The sequence below is a fragment of the Hyla sarda genome, chromosome 2 (assembly GCF_029499605.1).
Source record: "Hyla sarda isolate aHylSar1 chromosome 2, aHylSar1.hap1, whole genome shotgun sequence".
Lineage (NCBI taxonomy): Eukaryota > Metazoa > Chordata > Amphibia > Anura > Hylidae > Hyla > Hyla sarda.
This window is the reverse complement of record NC_079190.1, coordinates 482,063,522-482,087,166: the sequence shown is the minus strand read 5'-3', so window position 1 is coordinate 482,087,166 and position 23,645 is coordinate 482,063,522.

The window sequence follows — 23,645 nt, the reverse complement described above, 5'->3', positions numbered from 1 at the left end:
GTGGCCACATAACACTGAGCTCCAATCATAGCCCCATACAGCAGGGTGGTCACATAACACTGAGCTCCAATCATTGCCCTATACAGCAGGGTGGTCACATAACACTGAGCTCCAATCATAGCCCTATACAGCAGGGTGGCCACATAACACTGAGCTCCAATCATAGCCCTATACAGCAGGGTGGTCACATAACACTGAGCTCCAATCATATCCCTATACAGCAGGGTGGTCACATAACACTGAGCTCCAATCATAGCCCTATACAGCAGGGTGGTCACATAACACTGAGCTCCAATCATAGCCCTATACAGCAGGGTGGTCACATAACACTGAGCTCCAATCATATCCCTATACAGCAGGGTGGCCACATAACACTGAGCTCCAATCATATCCCTATACAGCAGGGTGGCCACATAACACTGAGCTCCAATCATATCCCTATACAGCAGGGTGACCACATAACACTGAGCTCCAATCATAGCCCTATACAGCAGGGTGGTCACATAACACTGAGCTCCAATCATATCCCTATACAGCAGGGTGGTCACATAACACTGAGCTCCAATCATATCCCTATACAGCAGGGTGACCACATAACACTGAGCTCCAATCATATCCCTATACAGCAGGGTGGTCACATAACACTGAGCTCCAATCATAGCCCTATACAGCAGGGTGGTCACATAACACTGAGCTCCAATCATAGCCCTATACAGCAGGGTGGCCACATAACACTGAGCTCCAATCATAGCCCTATACAGCAGGGTGGCCACATAACACTGAGCTCCAATCATAGCCCTATACAGCAGGGTGGCCACATAACACTGAGCTCCAATCATAGCCCTATACAGCAGGGTGGCCACATAACACTGAGCTCCAATCATAGCCCTATACAGCAGGGTGGCCACATAACACTGAGCTCCAATCATAGCCCTATACAGCAGGGTGACCACATAACACTGAGCTCCAATCATAGCCCTATACAGCAGGGTGGCCACATAACACTGAGCTCCAATCATAGCCCTATACAGCAGGGTGGTCACATAACACTGAGCTCCAATCATAGCCCTATACAGCAGGGTGGCCACATAACACTGAGCTCCAATCATAGCCCTATACAGCAGGGTGGTCACATAACACTGAGCTCCAATCATAGCCCTATACAGCAGGGTGGCCACATAACACTGAGCTCCAATCATATCCCTATACAGCAGGGTGGCCACATAACACTGAGCTCCAATCATATCCCTATACAGCAGGGTGGTCACATAACACTGAGCTCCAATCATAGCCCTATACAGCAGGGTGGCCACATAACACTGAGCTCCAATCATTGCCCTATGCAGCAGGGTGGCCACATAACACTGAGCTCCAATCATAGCCCTATACAGCAGGGTGGCCACGAGGAAACAAACTAATCTCAGTGCTCAGAGAGAGGGACCCTGGAGTTGAAGCTGCAGTTTTACACTGTAAAATCACTCCCTCCCCCTCCTCCTCTCAATGAAATAGCTTTACAGTGGCACAATCACCTCCCCCCTCCTCTGCCCTGCACTCCTCTCTCCCCAGTGCTCAGTGTGACAATTCTACTCTCCCTCCCCTCCATTCTCAGTGTGACAGCTCTACGCTGGCAGCTCCCTCCCCTCCCCCCTCTCCTCCGTTCTCAGTGTATAAACATTAGCAAGGAGAGGGGAGAGAACTATGATCTGAATCAGCCGACATATAGGCAGTGCTGCTCAGCCAATCACTGCAGAACAGAGGGAGGACAGTGTGAATATTCATCAGATGGGAGGGGCTAAGGCCGAGCTCAGGCAGCTCTCTGCAGCACAGGGGTTTTCTGGGTAATTGTCACGTCACGGCCCCTGGATGCTGCTGATAACAGCCTGAATAGGGGGTCGAAAGTCATGAAAACCTGGAACAGCTGAATTTCCTGTCAGACAGAAGAATGCAGATAAAGCTGGTTTCTAAGCAGCATTGGTAATGGAAGTGATTTACAAACCTGTATAACTTTACCTTCTGCACTAAAAGCTGAACAATTGTTTACTGTGAGACTTCTCCTTTAATGGTCTCCAAACTGCGGCCCTCCAAATGTGGCAAATCTATAACTCCTGTTGGCTGTTCAAGCATGCTGGGAGTTTTGTAACATCTGGAGGACCGTGTGGTCTTTTTCTGCTGCAAATCTTCAATGCTTTTGTTTCGTTATTACAGAAAAATCTATTAAAGGGGTACTCCGGTGCTCCAGCGTTCTGAACATTTTATTCAGAATTTTTGGAGCCTGGAGGCCGTGATTGTGACGTCACTGCTACGCCCCTCAAGAATCTCATGTCATGCCCCCCTCCATTCATGTCTATGGGAGGACATGAATAGAGGGGCGTGGCATGACATCACAAGGGGGTGTGGTCATGATGTCATGACCACTGCCACAGGAACCCGGCATTTGTTTAGAAGGCTGAGTGCAGCAGGAGATTGCTGGGGGCCTCAGCAGCGGACTCCCGTAATTAGACATCTTACCCCCTATCCTTTGCATATGGGATAAGATGTTTAGCAGCGGAGTACCCCTTTAAGAAAAAACAGGATAGTAAGAGTTAAAAAAAAAAAAAAGGAAAAAACAGGAGCCGCATAGCATAAATGTATATAAAGTACATGCAGACTTCTGACCATATTGTTTATACAGTGTTTGATATCACAAAAGACCCCCCACCCCCACTACCCATAATAAGATCCCAATATTACTTAGGAAACAGTGTGTGGTAACGGGGTGTGATGAGGGCAGATGTTGTTACCCATGGGGCAGATGGTATTAACCCCTTGTATTTGTGACGCCAGGGCGATGTTTATCCTCAATACCACCCGAAGGTATACCGGTAGATCCTGGGCTAGGCACGGGGGCAATAATGACTCCAACGCCAAGTTAAGGATAACGATAGCTTTACTGAGGGTAGACAGAGGGTAAAGTCTATACAGTTCAGCCAGGGCCCAAGGAGGTGACTCAGAGACCTTAAGGCCACGCTGACTTGACAGTTGCTGACAGGGACTGACTTGACTGATGACTGACAAGGCTATGACTGTAGCTTATTTGCAATTGACTTTGGCAGCAGACTTGACTTGAGGCCTCCAATGACTCTGGACACACACACTAGGACAGGACTCGACTTGACCTCAGCAAAGACTTGTAAGGAAGGAGAGAGAGAAGCTCCACCCAGGGCTTATATGGGGAGACTAGCAGGGAGCCTATAGGCAGTGGCGTCGCTAGGGGTGGGCCAGAGGGGGCCCCCCCTAGATCAGGCCGTGCCCCCCCCCCCCCCATTTAAAATAAATAGGGCTGTCCCGATCAGTGGCGGATCCGGGGGGGGGGGGGGCAACGGGGCAATTGCCCCCCCCCAGATTGCTGCCCCTCCCGATACTATAGTGTTGATGAGCGGAGCCGTCAGCCCCGGCTCCACTGTCCCCTCACCTGCAGCATTTGCAGCGTGTGGACCGCGGGGACACCATCCTCTGCAGGCTGCCTGTCAGTACTGAGGATGCTTCGGTCTCAGCATCATTCAGTCTGCAGGCATTACACTGTGCAGGGGCTGGGAAGAGATAAGCTCCTCCCCCTCTCACTCCTCTGTATTTCCTGCAGGCCGGGCTGAGTTTTCTGCACCTCCACCACAGGCCCGGACACCCACCCAATGCCCCCAGACCCCCCCTGCCCACCCTGATGCTGCCCTTCATGGTAAGTAACTTTGGAGTGAGAAGGGGGGGGGGGGGTCAGGAGACAGTGAGAGATAAAGGGGGACTCTTATCAGTGTTTCCCAGCAGAGGCTTCTAACTGTAGTAAAACTACAACTCCCAGCTTGTATTTGGCTTTGTGGGCATACTGGGAGTTGTAGTTTTACAACAGCTGGAGGCACCCTGGTTGGGGGGGGAACACTGATCTATCTATCTCCTATCCATCTCTCATATCTATCTATCTATCTATCTATCTATCTATCTATCTCATATCTATCTCTCATATCTATCTATCTATCTCATATCTATCTCTCATATCTATCTATCTCATATCTTTTTCATTTCTATCTATCTATCTATATCATATCTATCTATTTATATCATATCTATCTATCTCATATCTATCTATCTATATCATATCTATCTATCTCATATCTATCTCATATCTATCTATCTCATATCTATCTATCTATCTCATATCTATCTCATATCTATCTATCTCATATCTATCTATCTATATCATATCTATCTATCTATCTCATATCTATCTCTCTCATATCTATCTATCTAACTATCTATCTCATATCTATCTATCTATCTATCTATCTATCTATCTATCTCATATCTATCATCTATCACTCTCTCTCATATCTGTCTATCTCCTATCTATCTCTCATATCTATCTATCTATCTATCATCTATCTATATATATATCTATCTCATATGTATCTATCTATCTCCTATCTATATATATATCTATCTCCTATCTATCTATCTCTATCTCTCATATCTATCTATCTCCTATCTCTCATATTCATCTATCGCATATCTATCTATCTATCTATCTATCTATCTCATATCTATCTATCTATCTATCTATCTATCTATCTATCTATCTATCTATCTATCATCTATCTATCTATCTATCTATCTATCTATCTCATATCTATCTTTCTATCTATCCCACTGCTGCCAGCATCTATTTTTCATTTATTTACAGCCTATTTAGACACCAAGACAGAAGATAAGTAATAGATTGTGGGGGATCCGTGCCCTAGGACCCCCTACAATCTCCTGAACAGGGCTCCTGCAGTCTGCTGTAAGGGGGTGTGCTGAACCCTGCATGTAGTGCCGGCCGACATGCCCCCTCCATGTATCCCATGTGTTTGCCGCGGCTACCTACGGGGGACATTGGAATGGCCACTTCCGGCAGACTGACAGGGCCCCGTTATGCGCCCCTCACTTATTATGCCCCCCTGTCATGTGCCCCTCACTTATAATGCCCCCCTGTCTTGTGCCGCTAACAAATAATGTGCTCTGATTTATAATTCCCCCTTTTATGTGCCCCTTACTTAAAATGCCCCCTGAGGGTGCAGGACAGGGGGCATTATATGTGAGGGGAACATAACGGGGCATTATAAGTCAAAGCACATTATATGTTAGCGGCCCAAGACAGGGGGGCATTATAAGTGAGGGGCACATGACAGGGGGGCTCCTCACGTATAATGCCCCCGTCATGTGCCCCTCACATTTAATGCCCCCTGTCATGTGCCCCTCACTTATGCCCCCTGTTATGTGCCCCTTACTTAAAATGCCCCCTGAGGGTGCAGGACAGGGGGCATTATATGTGAGGGGAACGTTGCAGGGGCATTAAATGTTAGGGGCACATGACAGGGGGGCATTAAATGTGAGGGGCACATGACAGGAGGGCATTATAAGTGAGGGGCACATGACAGGGCATTCAATGTGAGGGGCACATGACAGGGGGCATTACAGGCCCTCACTTATAATGCCCCCTGTCTTGAGCCGCTAACATATAATGTACTTCTACTTATAATGCCATGTTATGTGCCCCTTACTTATAATGCACCCTGTTATGTGCCCCTTACTTATAATGCCCTGTTATGTGCCCCTTACTTATAATGCACCCTGTTATGTGCCCCTTACTTATAATGCACCCTGTTATGTGCCCCTTACTTATAATACACCCTGTTATGTGCCCCTTACTTATAATGCCCTGTTATGTGCCCCTTACTTATAATGCCCTGTTATGTGCCCCTTACTTATAATGCACCCTGTTATGTGCCCCTTACTTATAATGCACCCTGTTATGTGCCCCTTACTTATAATGCCCTGTTATGTGCCCCTTACTTATAATGCACCCTGTTATGTGCCCCTTACTTATAATACACCGTTATGTGCCCATTACTTATAATGCCCTGTTATGTGCCCCTTACTTATAATGCCCCCTGTTATGTGCCCCTTACTTATAATGCACCCTGTTATGTGCCCCTTACTTAAAATGCCCCCTGAGGGAGCAGGACGGGGGCATTATATGTGAGGGGAACATTGCAGGGGCATTATAAGTGAGGGGCACAACGCAGGGGAGAATTATATGGTAGGGGCACAGGACAGAGGGCATTATTATTATGAGGGGGAACAGGACAGGTCATAGTTATATGTGCAGGCACAGGATGGGGCATTATTACTATATATGAGGGGCACAGAGTATAAGGAATTTCTGGGGTAGTACGGTTTTCATTAGCCACAATACATCACGGTATTGTATTCAGAGGGATATTTAGAGCGTACAGTGTGTGGTAGTATTATATTCCGAGGTTACAGTGTGTGGCAGTATTATATTAAGGGGTACAGTGTGTGACAGTATTATATTTAGGGGTACAGTGTGTGGCAGTATTATATTCAGTGGGTACAATGTGTGGCGGTATTATATTCATTGGGTACAGTGTGTGGGCAGTATTATATTCAGTGGGTACAGTGTGTGGCAGTATTATATTCAGTGGGTACAATGTGTGGCAGTACTCAGTAGGTACAATGTGTGGCAGTATTATATTCAGTGGGTACAGTGTGTGGCAGTATTATATTCAGAGGGTACAGTGTGTGCAAGTATTATATTCAGAGGGCACAATGTGTAGCAGTATTATATTCAGTGGGTACAATGTGTGGCAGTATTATATTCATTGGGTACAGTTTGTGGGCAGTATTATATTCAGTGGGTACAATGTGTGGCAGTATTATATTCATTGGGTACAGTGTGTGGGCAGTATTATATTCAGTGGGTACAGTGTGTGGCAGTATTATATTCAGTTGGTACAATGTGTGGCAGTACTCAGTAGGTACAATGTGTGGCAGTATTATATTCAGTGGGTAAAGTGTGTGGCAGTATTATATTCAGAGGGTACAAGGTGTAGCAGTATTATAATCAGTGGGTACTGTTACGCCGAGCGCTCCGGGTTCCCGCTCCTCCCCGGAGCGCTCACGGCGTCTCTCTCCCTGCAGCGCCCCGGTCAGTCCCGCTGACCGGGAGCGCTGCACTGACATGGCCGTCGGGGATGCTATTCGCACAGCGGGACGCGCCCGCTCGCGAATCGCATCCCAAGTCACTTACCCGTCCCGGTCCCCTGCTGTCATGTCCCTGGCTATATCACATCTCTTCCCCTGCACTCCCTTGCCGGATCTTGTTGCCTTGTGCCAGTGAAAGCGTTTAGTGTTGTCCAAAGCCTGTGTTACCTGAACTCCTGCTATCCACCTTGACTACGAACCTTGCCGCCTGCCCCGACCTTCTGCTACGTCTGACCTTGCCTCTGCCTAGTCCTTCTGTCCCACGCCTTCTCAGCAGTCAACGAGGTTGAGCCGTTGCTAGTGGATACGACCTGGTTGCTACTGCCGCAGCAAGACCATCCCGCTTTGCGGCGGGCTCTGGTGAACACCAGTAGCCTCTTAGAACCGGTCCACCAGCACGGTCCACGCCAATCCCTCGCTGACACAGTGGATCCACAACCTGTAAGCCGAATCGTGACAGTAGATCCGGCCATGGATCCCGCTGAGGTGCCGCTGCCAAGTCTCGCTGACCTTCCCACAGTGGTCGCTCAGCAATCGCAGCAGATTGCCCAACAAGGACAGCAGCTGTCGCAGTTGACCGCCATGTTACAGCAACTTCTGCCTCTGCTACAGCAGCAACCATCTCCTCCGCCAGCTCCTGCACCTCCTCCGCAGCGAGTGGCCGCTCCTAGCCTCCGCTTGTCCCTGCCGGACAAATTTGATGGGGACTCTAGACTCTGCCGTGGATTTCTGTCTCAGTGTTCCCTGCATATGGAGATGTTGTCGGACTTGTTTCCAACAGAACGGTCTAAGGTGGCGTTCGTAGTGAGCCTTCTTTCAGGAAAGGCCTTGTCTTGGGCCACACCGCTCTGGGACCGCAATGATCCTGCCACAGCCACAGTCCAGTCCTTCTTCGCTGAGGTCCGTAGTGTCTTCGAGGAGCCAGCCCGAGCTTCTTCTGCCGAGACTGCCCTGCTGAACCTGGTCCAGGGTAATTCTTCAGTGGGCGAGTACGCCATCCAATTTCGTACTCTTGCTTCCGAATTATCATGGAATAACGAGGCTCTCTGCGCGACCTTTAAAAAAGGCCTATCCAGTAGCATCAAGGATGTGCTGGCCGCACGAGAGATTCCTGCCAACCTGCAAGAACTTATCCATTTGGCCACCCGCATTGACATGCGTTTTTCTGAGAGACATCAGGAGCTCCGCCAGGAAAAAGACTTAGATCTCTGGGCACCTCTCCCACAGCATCCTTTGCAATCTACGCCTGGGCCTCCCGCCGAGGAGGCCATGCAAGTGGATCGGTCTCGCCTGACCCAGGAAGAGAGGAATCGCCGTAGGGAAGAAAATCTTTGTCTGTACTGCGCCAGTACCGAGCATTTCTTGGTGGATTGCCCTATTCGTCCTCCACGTCTGGGAAACGCACGAACGCACCCAGCTCACGTGGGTGTGGCGTCTCTTGGTTCAAAGTCTGCTTCTCCACGTCTCACGGTGCCCGTGCGGATTTCTCCTTCAGCCAACTCCTCCCTCTCAGCCGTGGCCTGCTTGGACTCTGGTGCCTCTGGGAATTTCATTTTGGATTCTTTGGTGAATAAATTCTGCATTCCGGTGACCCGTCTCGTCAAGCCGCTCTACATTTCCGCGGTCAACGGAGTTAGATTGAATTGCACCGTGCGTTACCGCACAAAACCACTCTTAATGTGCATTGGAACCCACCACGAAAGGATTGAATTTTTCGTCCTTCCCAACTGCACCTCTGAGGTCCTCCTCGGTCTGCCATGGCTCCAGCTTCATTCTCCCACCCTTGACTGGACCACCGGGGAGATCAAGAACTGGGACTCTGCTTGCCACAAGAAATGCCTCTCCCCCCCCCTCCCAGTCCCGTCAGGCAAGCCTCAGTGCCTCCTCATGGCCCCCGTCCTGGTGTCACCCTGCCCCGTGCCAAGCTTCACCCTCTGCCCTCCCTCCCCATTCCCACTCCTGCTGTACAGCCTGCCTTTGAGGAAACCCTTCAATCATTCCCGGTGTCCTCATCCCATGGGAAGCAGTTACCGGACAAAGAAAGGGGGAGACCTAAGGGGGGGGGGGTACTGTTACGCCGAGCGCTCCGGGTCCCCGCTCCTCCCCGGAGCGCTCACGGCGTCTCTCTCCCTGCAGCGCCCCGGTCAGTCCCGCTGACCGGGAGCGCTGCACTGACATGGCCGTCGGGGATGCTATTCGCACAGCGGGACGCGCCTGCTCGCGAATCGCATCCCAAGTCACTTACCCTTCCCGGTCCCCTGCTGTCATGTTCTGGCGCGCGCGGCTCCGCTCTCTAGGGCGCGCGCGCGCCAGCTCTCTGAGACTTAAAGGGCCAGTGCACCAATGATTCACATCTCTTCCCCTGCACTCCCTTGCCGGATCTTGTTGCCTTGTGCCAGTGAAAGCGTTTAGTGTTGTCCAAAGCCTGTGTTACCTGAACTCCTGCTATCCACCTTGACTACGAACCTTGCCGCCTTCCCCGACCTTCTGCTACGTCTGACCTTGCCTCTGCCTAGTCCTTCTGTCCCACGCCTTCTCAGCAGTCAGCGAGGTTGAGCCGTTGCTAGTGGATACGACCTGGTTGCTACTGCCGCAGCAAGACCATCCCGCTTTGCGGCGGGCTATGGTGAACACCAGTAGCCTCTTAGAACCGGTCCACCAGCACGGTCCACGCCAATCCCTCGCTGACACAGTGGATCCACAACCTGTAAGCCGAATCGTGACAGGTACAATGTGTGGCGGTATTATATTCAGTGGGTACAGTGTGTGGCAGTATTATATTCAGTGGGTACAAATTGTGGTAGTATTATATTCAGTGGGTACAATGTGTGGCAGTATTATTCAGTGGGTATAATGTGTGGCAGTATTATATTCAGTGGGTACAATGTGTGGCAGTATTATTCAGTGGGTACAGTGTGTGGCAGTATTATATTCAGCGGGTACAATGTGTGGCAGTATTATATTCAGTGGGTACAATGTGTGGCAGTATTATTCAGTGGGTACATTGTGTGGCTGTATTATTCAGTGGGTACAATGTGTGGCAGTATTCAGTGGGTACAATGTGTGGCAGTATTCAGTGGGTACAATGTGTGGCAGTATTATATTCATTGGGTACAGTGTGTGGCAGTATTATATTCAGCGGGTACAATGTGTGGCAGTATTATATTCAGTCGGTACAGTGTGTGGCAGTATTATATTCAGTGGGTACAATGTGTGGCAGTATTATATTCAGTGGGTACAATGTGTGGCAGTATTATATACATTAGGTACAGTGTGTGGCAGTATTATATTCAGTGGGTACAGAGTGTGGCAGTATTATTCAGTGGGTACAATGTGTGGCAGTATTATATACTTTAGGTACAGTGTGTGGCAGTATTGTATTCAAAGGGTAAAGTGAGTTGTAGTATATTCTGAGGGTACAGTGTGTCAAAATTATATTCAAAGGATAGGATGTTTGGCAGTTTTATAATAATACTTGTTTTCATATAGAGGTTCAGAATTCGCTGACATAGTGAGGAGACGTCTGGGCATCAAGTTCTTCAGCGTGAACATTTAGCTGGACCCGGTGATAAGTACCATCTGAATTAGATAAGGAAAGACTATAGAGAAGACGTCACCTGTAGTCACTGATATCATTGTGTATTGTCCTGACTGTCCTATCAGAGCTGTAGTCACTTGTAAGTTTTGCAGTAATGATGGGTGATACAACAACTCCCAGCATCTCCTCACCACTACTAAGGTCATACTGGGAGCTGTAGTTTTAAATGGTAAAAACTTCTTTAGCGGTTTCCCATTCTGTGGCAATTGGTGTATTAGATTATTATACTGGATACATTTAATAATATTGTAAGTTCTTTAAGAAACAACTTATTTTCTGTCCACCAAAACGAAATTCTCTGATAGCGCCCCTCCCGAGACTAGACTCTGGATCCGCCCCTGGTCCCGATACTAGTATCGGGGCCAGGGGCGGACTGACCGGCTGGGTAAAGAGCCCGCTGCAGCTGCTGGGGATATCCCTGCGCTGCTCCTGGTCTGCGTATCATTAGCAGAGACAGGCAGAGCAGGGATGAAGGTACCTGATGATGGCTCCGCCCCCAGCACAGGAGAGGACGGGACCGAGAGCTGACAGGCCTGCGGAACACAGAGCAGCTTCATGTGAGTGATGTCCCGTGTCCTCCCTCTCTCCCCCCTGATCAGCAGTATATCCTGGGGCTGGGTGATGTGTATAGTAGCAGTCCAGTGGGGTCACTTTCCCTCCTTCAGTGTCCACAGGTCACATTATCAGAACAATTTTTGGGAAAAATCGTGGCAAAATTGCGTGGTTTTACCGCGATTTTTCGTAAAACCGCGCAATTTTTGGCACGATTTTTCCATAAATTGTTCTGGTAGTGTGACCTGTTGGTGACCTGTGGACACTGGAGGAGGGAAAGTGACCCGTCTGGAAGGACAACATGTGAACACACTGCTAGTTTATCATTAACCCCTATTAAATCACATGTACAGGATCAGGTGCATATTTTTGCTGCATATTTTGTGCAGCTGATTTTGCAACCCAATAGCTTCAATAGGTAGCAAAATCAGCTGCAGAAAATATACAGCAGATCCTGTACGTGTGAACGTATCCTAAGGGCTCATTCAGGGGTGGATCCACAGTGTATTTTACGCTGCGGATCCCCCGACAATGGACCCTACAGTGCTGCCTCAATCTGTGCCTGCTCATAATGGCAATCCTCCGCTACGAGCAGACACGCTTTGTTGTGTATACTCGCGCACATCATGGCCGCTCCTCCTGCTCTCTGAGCTAGGCCGAGAGCAGCCGCGATGTGTGAGAGTATACACATGAAAGCGTGTCTGCTCGTAGCGGAGGATTGCTGTTTTGAGCAGGCACAGATGGAGGCAGCACTGTAGGGTCCATTGTCGGGGGATCCGCAGCGTAAAATATGCTGGGGATCCATCCGTGTAAATGAGCCCTAAGGACACAAGGTGTATGTGTACGGACAGTGCCTGCTCCCACTGTGTTGTATAAATCATTAGCTAGAACCCTCGGCTAATGCCAGACATCACCAATCAGGCTGATGTCCAACATTAACCCTTTAGATGCCGCTGTCAAAGTTGATGGTAGTGTCCAAAGGTTTTAACGCCTTAAGCACATAGCGTTTTTCCGTTTTTGCACTTTTGTTTTTTCCTCACCTTTTAAAAATCATAACCCTTTCAATTTTGCACCTAAAAATCCATATGATGGCTTATTTTTTGTGCCACCAATTCTACTTTGTAGTGACATCAGTCATTTACCCAAAAATCTACGGCAAAAACGGCAAAAACAAAAATCATTGCGCAACAAGAATGTATGAAGATTTAAAATTAAAAAAAATTCTATTTTTCAATTAAACATGTTCTGCACAGTGTGTGTGTATTTGTGTGTGTGTGTGTGTATATATATATATATATATATATATATATATATTTATTTATTTATTTATGATATATATATATATATATACATATATATATATATATATATAAACACATACACACACGTTTTAAAATTGCCCCCCCCCCCCCACTTTTGTAACTGGCCCCCCATGTGCCCCCCCCTAAATATGAATGCTGGAGTCGCCACTGCCTGTAGGTCACCCCTCGGATCACCTGGTCACTGGTACCTCCTGGGTAACAATCACATGACAAGTCACCAGGTAACAGTCTTAAAATGACAACACTTCCTGAACACATTATACGGTATAATACATTAGAAACATATTTACATGGGGGGACAGATGCAAGGGAGGACACCAAAGGACACTGAAGGGAGGCTGCCTGACATGGCAGCAAGGGTACTGGGCCACCACAAATGTCAAGTGAATAAAAACTAAATCATACAGTACAGTAGGAGTGCTCACTCACCGGGATAGTATTCATTATAAAATCCATGTGCTCTATGCAAACGCTGCTGCAAGGCGCGAGCCGGCGCCAGAAGTGCGTCATACTTTGTGTAAGATACTGTGAGGCACCCTACTGTACTGTACGATTTTGTTTTTAATCACTTGACATTGTTTCCCAAGTAATATTGGGATCTTATTATGGGTAGTGGGGGGGTCTGTTGTGATATCAAACACTGTATATACAATATGGTCAGATGTCTGGATGCACGATATATACATTTATGCTATGTGATCACATGTATACACTATAATGTTGTGTGTTATAATTTGTTAATGGATTTATTGATTCACTGTAGACACCTGATTGGTGTCCCTATATAGTGTGTGAGTTTTGCACTTTGTACTGAGCTTGAGGAAGACTAGGAGAGCTGGTCGAAACGTTGCTTGTGTTCAGTATTGTGTTGATGGAATAAATTTCACCATTTCTCACGGACCTGTGTGTTGCGAAGGATTCTTTTTTCTACTTGTGTGCGGACCCTTGGCCAAGGTCTAGTATCTGCGTGCACTTCTTTTAAGGACTTTTTGGATTTAAAGGTGGTGCTGCTTTCCTCCTATTGCTAGATAGATAGATAAGAAGATAGATAGATAGAGAGATAGATAGATATGAGATAGATAGATATGAGATAGATAGATAGATAGATATGTGGTAGCCCAGTACAGGAGGTGTTACCCCATACCCTTGCTGCCCTGTCAGGCAGCCTCCCTGTGTTGTCCCCTACCCCCACTCCCCCCCGCATCTGTTCTACTGTAATTGTATATTATCCTCTATGTTATGTATATAAGAATGTTGTATCTTTAGGAAAGGTTAACACGTGATCATCAGTTGTCATGTGATTGTTACCCAGGAGGTATCAGTGACCAGGTGACTTGAGTGACCAATGGGATCCTCCCAGAGTCTCCCCCATAAAAGCCCTGGGAGGAGTCTCTTCTCTCTCTTAGTTCCTGAGTCATTGTTGAGGTGCAGTTGAGCCTAAGAGTCTGGAGTCATAGGAGCCTCAAGTCAAGTCTGCAGCCACAAGATACAAGTCTACAAGTAACTACAGTCACAGCTTAGCCTGGCTCCAGTCAAGTCAGTCACTGTTAACTATTGTCAAGTCAACGTGGCCTGCACTAAATTGTCCAAAACCACTGCAAGTCCCAGCAAGCCCTTAAGGTCTCTGAAGTCACTGGTAACCTCCGTGGGCCTTGGCTACACTGTATATACTGTATCATCTGTCACTCAGTAAAGCTGCATTGTCCGTAAATTGGCATCCGAGTCTTTATTGCCCCTGTGCCTATCCCAGGATCCAGTGGTATACCTTCGGGTGCTATTGAGGATAAACCACACCCTGGCGTCACGAATACAAAGGGTTAATGCCATCTGCCCCTAGGGTAATGCCATCTGCCCTGCATCACACCCCATACCACAGATAGATAGATAGATAGATAGATATGAGATAGATAATGAGATTTTTTTCACTAATAACAGTTTCTAGCACATAGACTTGCACAAAACTCAAGATATCAGTGTCCCCAACTTCTATTCTGCATCTGCCAGTGCATGATGGGAGTTGTAGTTATGTAACTGCTGGGGATCTGCAAGTTGAGTACTAGGTGTCAATATGATATCAGAAAATGTCTATTGCTGGATTTGTCCCTGCCAGTTTAGAAAACAAACAAAAAGCTTTAGTAAGTCACAGAGACATGTCAAAAGTTTTTATTGGTCGGGGTCTCCATTCTGAGTCCCCCAATACGTATCGGGGAGACGAATGGGAATTACTCCCCAACTCTCAGCAATCTGATTCTCAATATCCCATAGACTTATAATGAACAGAAAGACAAAGATCACTTCTCCTGATCGGTGGGGGTCTCAGCACCGAGACCCCAACAGATAAAAACTTTTGACATGTGAAAAGTTTTTTTTTTAAATGACAGTACCTGTCATTTAAAAAAAACTTTTCACATGTCAAAAGTTTAAGGCCTCGCTCACACGCTGTAAAATCCACAGTTTAAAAAATAATAATTTTTGTCCGTATTCTGTAAACGGTCGTAATGCAAAAAAAAAACACTTTTTTGTGGAATACTAACATGGCTTAAGCCTTATAGACAATTCTGTAGCTGCACAATTGTAAAAAAAAAAAAAAAAAACATTTCAATGCATTCACTTCTACATCCAAAAGGTTAAAGGTTAAAATGGAATCCTGCTACAATCGTTAAAACCGCGCTCCGTTTGATGTCATTCCTCCGCTAACGTAATCGTCCATATTGTGTTGTGAACAATGTCCATTATGGGAAATTCATATGTTACCTTGAGAGTTACAAATGCAAATGAAAATCATCGAAGCCAAAGGCTTAGAAAATGACTCAACAGCGCCCTCAGCTGTAACAGTTTGGCATAGCACGTGTCTATAGTGATAAGATTGCTGGTGACCTAAAAAAATCCATTTATTTTAGGATTATGCCCTTAACACAGGGCCACCGGATTGAAACAGTAATAAAAAATGTTAACAATTTTTTAATCAACACTGGAGCCGGCGCCGGGAGCTCGTGATGTCATAGCCCTGCCCCCTCAATGCAAGTCTATGGGAGGGGGCGTGGCGGCTGCCACGCCCCCTCCCATAGACTTGTATTGAGGGGGCGGGGCATGACGATGTAAGGGGGTGGGGCTATGATGTCATGAGCTCCCGACTCCAGCGTTCGGAACAGTTTGTTCCAAACGCTGAGCAGCAGAGTACCCCTTTAAGGTTCTTTAAAGGGGTACCCCCGTGGAAAACTTTTTGTTTTTTTAAATCAACTGGTGCCAGAAAGTTAAACAGATTTGTAAATTACTTCTATAAAAAAATCTTAATCCTTCCAGTACTATTTAGGGGCGGTATACTACAGAGGAAATGCTTTTCTTTTTGGATTTCTCTGTTGTCACGACCGCAGTGCTCTCTGCTGACCTCTGCTGTCCATTTTTGGAACTGTCGAGAGCTGGAGAAAATCCCCATAGAAAACATATGCTGCTCTGAACAGTTCCTAAAATGGACAGCAGAGGTCATCAGAGAGCACTGTGGTCGTGACATCAGAGAAATCCAAAAAGAAAAGCATTTCCTCTGTAGTATACAGCCCATAAAAAGTACTGGAAGGATTAAGATTTTTTAATAGAAGTAATTTAAAAATCTGTTTTACTTTCTGGCACCAGTTGGAGAGGGGCTACTTTGCACATTTTTCCCCAGCGGAGCATTGTCTGGCCTATAAGACTATCCACTCCTTTTGGTGTTCACCTCTGGGAAGCATGGATCGCGTCTGGTATGGCCGCAAATAGAAGTGAATGGGACTGAGCTGTAATACCAAACTGCACCCGTGGCCAGGTATGGCACAGTTTTTGGAGGAAAGCATTATCTACCCTTTGAGATTTCACGTTGCCCCTCATTTTTGAGGACGATGAAGAAATTGTCTGCAAAACGAATCCATCTGAGATTTTAGAGGCAATGATTTATTCATCCTTTGGTTTATGTCCAACCGAGCAGAAGGATTGGAGAGGCCACGAGGCAGCTGTCTGTGGCTTTTCCCAGCCAACTCGGCCTGGCATCGTACAGGATCACGCTGGAGATTGGTAAGTGTTACATCGGAAGCGCCATCATCTCAGCACAATTGTCAGATGAATACAGTTTTTGATTATCTAGTGGTAAAAGCCCCCCCTAAAGTCTTCCATTTACCCCTAAAACTATAAAGTTTTACTGCCATCACCAATCTTTTAGGGATTATTAATCTCCTAGAGCTTTTCCCAGTATTTACCAATATGTCTCACTCTCGGTGACTTTGACTGGCCCTGAGGTCTCTTGTATGCGGCTCTGAGGCAGTTCATACCGCACGACACTTATGAGAAACAACGAGGAAGAGTCAAATACAGTTAGACCCCATGACACTTGGAAAAGTGCGCAAGACTTTAAGTTGTGCCAAGTGCAATATTTCTAGGCTTCCCAGTTTTTTTGGCCGATATAATGGGCCGATATTCACGATTTTGGACGTTATCGGTATCGGCAATTACCTTGCCGATAATTCCATAATGCCCCCACCGCACCGGCGCCGCACCCCCCACCGCACCGTCCCGGCCAGAGACCACTGCCGCCGCTGCCCCGTTGCTTTCCCCATCCCCAGTTTTATAATTACCTGTTCCAGGGGGGGTCCGTGCTACTTCTGGCTCCTGCGGCGTCCTGTGTTATGCTGTGCGCTGCACAATGACGAGTGACGTCATCAACGCGACGTCACCATCAGTGTGCACAGTGAAAGCTCAGGAGGACGCCACCGGAGCCAGAGGTAGCGCGGACTTGGGCCCCGGGAACAGGTAATTATAAAACTGCTGATGGGAAAAGCAATGGGGCAGCGGCGGCAGGGGTCTCTGGCCGGCACGGTGTGGTGTGGGGTTCGGCGCAGTGGTTGTGGGGGGCGTTCGCAGTGGTGGTGATAGGACTAAGGAGGACCCCAGGACAGGCAGGGAGAGAGAAGCGGGTGGCGGCGGCGGTCTCTGGCCCGGCAAAAGCCGCTGCAGTTCATTGATTTAAAGCGCTCGCTTTAAATCAATGATCTGCAGCAGTGTCGCTGGGGGGGATAAATAGCCGATAACTTATACCGATATTCTAGTATAAGTTATCGGCTATCGGCCCTAACCTCCTCAGAGTATCGGTATCGGCCATAAAAAAGGCTCTTTCTACCTTAGTACAAATGTCTTGGAAAACTAATGAAAAAAGTTAAAAAACATAAACCAGTGGCGTCTCCAGAATTCATATTTAGGGGGGGCACATGGGGGGCCAGTGACAAAAGTGGGGGGGGGCAATTTTAAAACGTGTGTGTGTATGTGTGTGTGTATATATATATATATATATATATATATATATATATTTTATATATATATCATAAATAAATACACACACACTGTGCAGAACATGTTTAATAAAAAAAAAACGTAAAAAAATGTAATTTAAAATCTTCATACATTCTTGTTGCACAATGATTTTTTTTTCCGTTTTTGCTGTAGATTTTTGGGTAAAATGACTGATGTCACTACAAAGTAGAATTGGTGGCGCACAAAATAAGCCATCATATGGATTTTTAGGTGCAAAATTGAAAAGGTTATGATTTTTAAAAGGTGAGAAGGAAAAAACAAAAGTGCAAAAACAGAAAAACGCTCGGTCCTTAAGGCGTTAAAACTTTTGGACACTACCATCAACTTTGATAGCGGCATCTAAAGTGTTAATGTCAAACATCAGCCTGATTGGTGATGTCTGGCATTAGCTGAGGGTTCTAGCTAGTGATTTATACAATGCTGCGGATCCCCCGACAATGGACCCTACAGTGCTGCCTCCATCTGTGCCTCCTCATACCGCCAATCCTCCGCTACGAGCAGACACGCTTTCATGTGTATACTCGCACACATCGCGGCTGCTCTCGGCCTAGTTCAGAGAGCAGGAGGAGCGGCCATGATGTGTGTGAGTATACACATCAAAGCGTATCTGCTTGTAGTGGAGGATTGCCGGTATGAGGAGGCACAGATGGAGGCAGCACTGTAGGGTCCATTGTCGGGGGATCCGCAGCGTAAAATACACTGTGGATCCATCCCTGAATGAGTTCACACGTACAGGATCTGCTGTATATTTTCTTCAGCTGATTTTGCTACCTATTGAAGCTAATGGGTTGCAAAATCAGCTGCACAAAATATGCAGCAAAAATATGCAGCTGATCCTGTACACGTGAATGTACCCTTAAAGGGGTACTCCGGTGCTTAGACATCTTATCCCCTATCCAAAGGATAGGGGATAAGATGCCTGATCGCGGGAGTCCCGCCGCTGGGGACCCCCGTGATCTTGCACGCGGCACCCCGTTTGTAATCAGTCCCTGGAGCGTGTTCGCTCCGGGTCTGATTACCGGCGACTACAGGGCGGGCGGCGTGTGACGTCACGCCTCCGCCCCCGTGTGACGTCATGCTCCGCCCCTCAATGCAAGCCTACGGGAGGGGGCGTGATAGCTGTCACGCCCCCTCCCATAGACTTGCATTGAGGGGCGGAGCGTGACATCACATGGGGGCGGAGGAGTGACGTCACACGCCGCCCGCCCTGTAGTCGCCAGTAATCAGACCCGGAGCGAACACGCTCCAGGGACTGATTACAAACGGGGTGCCGCGTGCAAGATCACGGGGGTCCCCAGCGGCGTGACCCCCGCTATCAGGCATCTTATCCCCTATCCTTTGGATAGGGGATAAGATGTCTAAGCACCGGAGTACCCCTTTAAGGGGGTTAATGATAAACTAGCAGTGTGTTCACATGTTGTCCTTCCAGAGGGGTCACTTTCCCTCCTCCAGTGTCCAACAGGTCACATTACCAGAACAATTTATGGCAAAATCGCGGCAAAAATTGCGTGGTTTACGATAAATCGCGGTCAAACCGCGCAATTTTGCCCAAAAATTTTTCTGATAATGTGACCTGTTGATGACCTCTGGACACTGAAGGAGGGAAAGTGACCCCACTGGACTGCTACTATACACATCACCCAGTCCCAGGATAGACTGCTGATCAGGGGGGAGAGAGGGAGGACACGGGACATCACTCACCTCACATGAAGCTGCTCTGTGTTCCGGAGGCCTGTCAGCTCTCGGCCCCTCCTCTCGAGCCCTTTACCCAGCCGGTCAGTCCGCACTAGTATCGGGACATCCCTATTTATTTTAAATTGGGGGGGCACGGCCTGATCTAGGGGGGGTCATGGCCGCCTCTGCCATCCCCCCCCCCCCCCCCCCTAAGGATTCCACTGATTTAAACTTTTATTAGGGAAGATACTTATTCATATTTATTTACATTTTTTTAACATTTCATTCACAATTTTTTTTAGTTCCCATAGGGGGCTATTACATCAATGCTGTGCTATAGTGTTATCGGCACTCAATTAGTACAGTCTGCTGAGGCTGCCTGCACTGTCGGAGCACCGATCGCCCAGACGGAAGCCAGGTAAAAGACCTCGGTACGTCTAATTTGATTGTGGCGTCTCAAGGGTTAATGCCCAATATGGCTCCGATCGGTGATGTCCAGCATTAGCTGTGGGTCCTGGCAGCTAACAGCAGCTGTGACCCACCAGATATGAAGTGTGCATGGCTCCTGAACGTGCTACAAACACCGGAGGCCAGCGCAGGCTGTACAGTAACGCCCCGTGTCCTCCAGGGGTTAAAGATTTGTGATCATTCCCAAGTTACTGATTTTCTGGCATCATTTTAAATCTTATGGGGCCCTGATCATATACCTTTTTACAGCATGTTGATTAGTCTCCCCCTCCCTGTTGAATGACCTCTGAAAAGGTCACAGAAAATGCCCAGTACCATCTCCAATTCATTTCAATAAGACAGCTCTTGTCCTTTATCATCTACAGGGTGGGCCATTTCTATGGATACACCTTAATAAAATGGGAATGGTTGGTGATATTAACTTCCTGTTTGTGGCACATTAGTGTATGTGAGGGGGGAAACTTTTCAAGATGGGTGATGACCATGGCGGCCATTTTGAAGTCGGCCATTTTTAATCCAACTTTTTTTTTTTCAATAGGAAGAGGGTCATGTGACACATCAAATTTATTGGGAATTTCACAAGAAAAACAATGATGTGCTTGGTTGTAACATAACTTTATTATTTGATGAGTTATTTACAAGTTTCTGACCACTTATAAAATGTGTTCAATGTGCTGCCCATTGTGTTGGATTGTCAATACAACCCTCTTCTCCCACTCTTCACACACTGATAGCAACACCGCAGGAGAAATGCTAGCACAGGCTTCCAGTATCCGTATACACTGCTATATACTACTATATACACCGCAGGAGAAATGCTAGCACAGGCTTCCAGTATCCGTATACACTGCTATATACTACTATATACACCGCAGGAGAAATGCTAGCACAGGCTTCCAGTATCCGTATACACTGCTATATACTACTATATACACTGCAGGAGAAATGCTAGCACAGGCTTTCAGTATCTGTATACACTGCTATATACTACTATATACACCGCAGGAGAAATGCTAGCACAGGCTTCCAGTATCCGTATACACTGCTATATACTACTATATACACCGCAGGAGAAATGCTAGCACAGGCTTCCAGTATCCGTAGTTTCAGGTGCTGCACATCTCGTATCTTCACAGCATAGACAATTGCCTTCAGATGACCCCAAAGATAAAAGTCTAAGGGGGTCAGATTGGGAGACCTTGGGGGCCATTCAACTGGCCCACGACGACCAATCCACTTTCCAGGAAACTGTTCATCTAGGAATGCTCGGACCTGACACCCATAATGTGGTGGTCACCATCTTACTGGAAAAACTCAGGGAACGAGCCAGCTTCAGTGCATAAAGAGTGAAACACTTCAAGTGGATTGGTCGTCGTGGGCCAGTTGAATGGCCCCCAAGGTCTCCCGATCTGACCCCCTTAGACTTTTATCTTTGGGGTTATCTGAAGGCAATTGTCTATGCTGTGAAGATACGAGATGTGCAGCACCTGAAACTATGGATACTGGAAGTCTGTGCTAGCATTTCTCCTGCGATGTATATAGTAGTATATAGCAGTGTATACGGATACTGGAAGCCTGTGCTAGCATTTCTCCTGCGGTGTATATCGTAGTATATAGCAGTGTATACGGATACTGGAAGCCTGTGCTAGCATTTCTCCTGCGGTGTATATCGTAGTATATAGCAGTGTATACGGATACTGGAAGCCTGTGCTAGCATTTCTCCTGCGGTGTATATAGTAGTATATATCAGTGTATACAGATACTGAAAGCCTGTGCTAGCATTTCTCCTGCGGTGTATATAGTAGTATATAGCAGTGTATACGGATACTGGAAGCCTGTGCTAGCATTTCTCCTGCGGTGTATATAGTAGTATATAGCAGTGTATACGGATACTGGAAGCCTGTGCTAGCATTTCTCCTGCGGTGTTGCTATCAGTGTGTGAAGAGTGGGAGAAGAAGGTTGCATTGACAATCCAACACAATGGGCAGCACATTGAACACATTTTATACGTGGTCAGAAACTTGTAAATAACTCATGAAAGAATAAAGTTATGTTAAAACCAAGCACATTATTGTTTTTCTTGTGAAATTCCCAATAAGTTTGTTGTGTCACATGACCCTCTTCCTATTGAAAAAACAAAAATTGGATTCAAAATGGCCGCCATGGTCACCACCCATCTTGAAAACAAACAGGAAGTTAGTATCACCAACCATTCCCATTTTATTAGGGTGTGTCCATAGAAATGGCCCACCCTGTATGTTCTTGGGGCTTGCTGTAAAGCATCTCTCTAAATGCTGCTAAATAAAAAGCTCAGGCAAGATGGTAGCCCCGATAAAAATGCACAAAAATATTTAAAAAAATTATAATCAGAAAAATGGTTCAATATCTAGTTCTAATCAGAGAAAAAAATCTTGGTGATACATTCCCTTTAAGGCTGGGGCCATATGATGACATTGGTTGCAGATTGTGATGTCACAGTAAGATTTTGCATCTAATAATTGTCAATATGGTGCAATGCGATTTATCATGTGACGTAACCTCAACATGACAGTCACACAAAAATCCTACTTTGATGAATTTTTGGTCCCGCATGACTTTTGCCAATATTTGCCAATATTATGCTCAATACATGTGGCATGTGACCTTGACCTGCTTGTGATTTATTTGCAATATGTCCGTGTGTTTTTTTAAAGTTAAACTGCAATTGTAATAAATGACTTAGATACAATTATCATTATATACAATCTTAATCCTTCCAGTACTTATCAGCTGCTGTATGCTCCAGAGGAAATTGTGTAGTTGTTTCCAGTCTGACCACAGTGCTCTCTGCTGACACCTCTGTCCATGTCAGGAACTATAGGGAGCAGGAGAGGTTTGCTATGGAGATTTGCTCCTGCTCTGGACAGTTCCTGACATGGACAGAGGTGTCAGCAGAGAGCAATTTGGTCAGTACTGGAAAAACTACACAACTTCCTGTAGAGCATACAGCAGCTGATAAGTACTGGGAGGATTAAGATTTTTAAATTGAAGTAATTTACAAATCTGTATAACTTTCTGACACTAGTTGATTTGAAAAAAAAAAAAATTCCTCCGGAGTAACCCTTTAATGTACTGATTTTTACATTTTTTTTTTTCAAACTTTAAAGAGGTACTCCGGCCCTAAGACATCTTATCCCCTATCTAAAGGATAGGGGATAAGATGTCTTACCGCGGGGGTCCCGCCACTGGGGACCAATGCAATCTTGCATTCAGCACCCACCTCGGGGAGCTGCACACCGCGCTGCCAGCTTAGAATATGCCGTGTGACCACCACGGGGACGGAGTATTGTGTCACGTCACGACTCCATCCCCGTGTGAGGTCACACCCCGCCCCCGCTATGCAAGTCTATGGGAGGGGGCATGACGCCCCCTCCCATAGACTTGCATAGCGGGGGCGGGGCATGACGTCACGATACTCCGGTCGTCCCGTGGTCGTCACATGGCAGATTCTGAACTGACCGCGCGGCGTGCAGCTCCCCAAGGTGGCTCCCCCGCGGTCATCCAAAGGATAGGGGATAAGATTTCTTAGGGCCAGAGTACCCCTTTAATTTGCTAAAACAAAATTTCTCAGTTTCCCAAACTATGGA